The 2,140-nt window shown below is 37.6% G+C and overlaps 1 pseudogene; it reads right to left on the reverse strand.

The window, feature by feature from the left end:
- Positions 1-328: 328 nt before the first annotated feature.
- LOC112933639 (large ribosomal subunit protein uL16m pseudogene) lies at positions 329-1,764 on the reverse strand (annotated as a pseudogene).
- Positions 1,765-2,140: the final 376 nt, after the last annotated feature.

Here is a 2,140-nt window from a genome sequence, read left to right on the forward strand (position 1 = left end):
GTCTCTGCCTCTCTCTCTTTCTCTCTCTGTGACTATCATAAATAAATAAAAATTAAAAATTAAATAAAAAATAAAAAAAATCAACAGATATTGTACAGTTTTTCAGGAATCATCTACTCATATGCTGCTCCTTGGTTAGACATCAGAGCTACCCAAAGACTTTAAGGGTAGAATGAGAGGAATAAAAGTGTAGATTCTTTTTCTCTCAGTAACCTTTGTACATTTATTTCTTACATTATCACTACACACATTTAGGCATACAGAACTTGCCTTTCTGGATAAAGTCATATGGGCTCAGGACTTCCCACATCCTCAGTGTTGGCAGTGGCTATATGCTGAAAGATACAGGGGTTTGGTTGTTCTGTTCTCATTCCTCTTGATCTTTCCACATCTTCTCTAGAGTCTTATACACACAGACTTTGCTGAGAAGGGCAATTTGTTTTTTTTATTTTTTATAAATTTATTTTTTATTGGTGTTCAATTTGCCAACATATGGAATAACACATAGTGCTCATCTCATCAAGTGTCCCCCTCAGTGCCCGTCACCCAGTCACCTCCACCCACCTCCCTTTCTACTACCCCCAGTTCGTTTCCCAGAGTTAGGAGGCTCTTATGTTCTGTCTCCCTTTCTGATATTTCCCATTCATTTTTTCTCCTTTCCAAGAAGGGCAATTTGTGAGCAATATAGTCAAGGAAACCTTGTATCTCTTTGAATTCACAATTCCCACTCATCTCTATTATGAGATAGCCAGCCTTCACAAGTCATATTGTGACCAAAGGAACTTTCGCCTCCCCCCACTTACTGTCTCATACCCTTGCAGGTGATAGGCCTGAAAGGAGGTGGTACTCTCCATAAGGCAAACCTGTTCTTGGGGTCCACAGAGCAGTTCATTGTCAGGTACATCATTTTAAAATGGTCCCAATGGAGGTAACCACCACCAAGTGCCAAGATTGCAAAATTGCCTTCAGTGAACTCAGTAGCTTCAGTAAAGGTCCACATATGTCACCCAAGGTTTTAGATTCTCTTCCCACTTTTGGCATAAGTGGTGCCTTTCAACAAATCTAAGCTTAGGCTTTTCAGGAATGGAAACATCTTCAGAAGTTGCCACTGGGAGCAGCATCTGTAGTCCCCCACTGGTGGGCAGGACTGCCTAAGAATCTGACAGTGTTGCTCACAGGAATGGCCCCCTGGCTCAAGCAGCTGCCACATGGTCACCTGTACCTGGCTCCCCACGGAGACTCTTAACATATTTTTAATTGCTAGCAAATCACACACATTTAAATGTTTTTGACAATTTGGAATTCTCTTCTGTGAGTTTCTAGTTTATGTCCTTATCATATTTCCTTATCCATTTGTAAGAGCATGTATTCATCTTTGCATATCTTATGCCTACTATGGAATTTAGCACATAGTAATTATTCACCAAATAACATATTTTTTAGCTGCAAAAAATATTTATACCCATAGGACACAGGACCAGGGGTTCTAAGTTTGAATCCTGATTGCCAGAAATTTACATCTAACTTTGGGAAAATCAATTCTTGGAATCTGAAAATGATGACCATAGTCAGACCCCCAGTAGCCCTGACACTGTATATTCTGAAGTCTGACACTTCAGAAAGAATACCTCCTATATAAAAATTTTCTAAAGAATAGACCAGGAAGAAGAGTGGGGGCTATTTACCTAGTATCAACGAGAGGTACTCACAAGGTTTGTACCCAAACCTTCCTGTTTCTTGGTCTCCCAGAAACCCAAGAGCCATCATCCCTAAAACAATCATCATACCTTAATAAGTCTCAGAGTAATCAAGACCAACTATGTTTTCTATGGGATATTTAGGAAAATAAGAAGATATTTCCTATCCAAATATCCAAATATCCTATCCAAATATTTTAAGAAACTTTAGTCAACCCAGACATGCAGAAAAATCCCTATAGGAACATATATAATGCTTCCTTTCAATATGTATTAATTAATGTATATAATATATGTAACATGTAATTTATATTATGTTTACTTTTAATGTTTGTAAGAACATATATTTGTATTTTATCTCTTTTTTATTTTAATGATCAGGACACTTCTATGATATTAAAGAATTTTTCAATAATAGAACTCAGCTTCATAACATCGTGCCT

Source organism: Vulpes vulpes, chromosome 4, assembly GCF_048418805.1.
Source record: "Vulpes vulpes isolate BD-2025 chromosome 4, VulVul3, whole genome shotgun sequence".
NCBI classification, from domain to species: Eukaryota; Metazoa; Chordata; class Mammalia; order Carnivora; family Canidae; genus Vulpes; species Vulpes vulpes.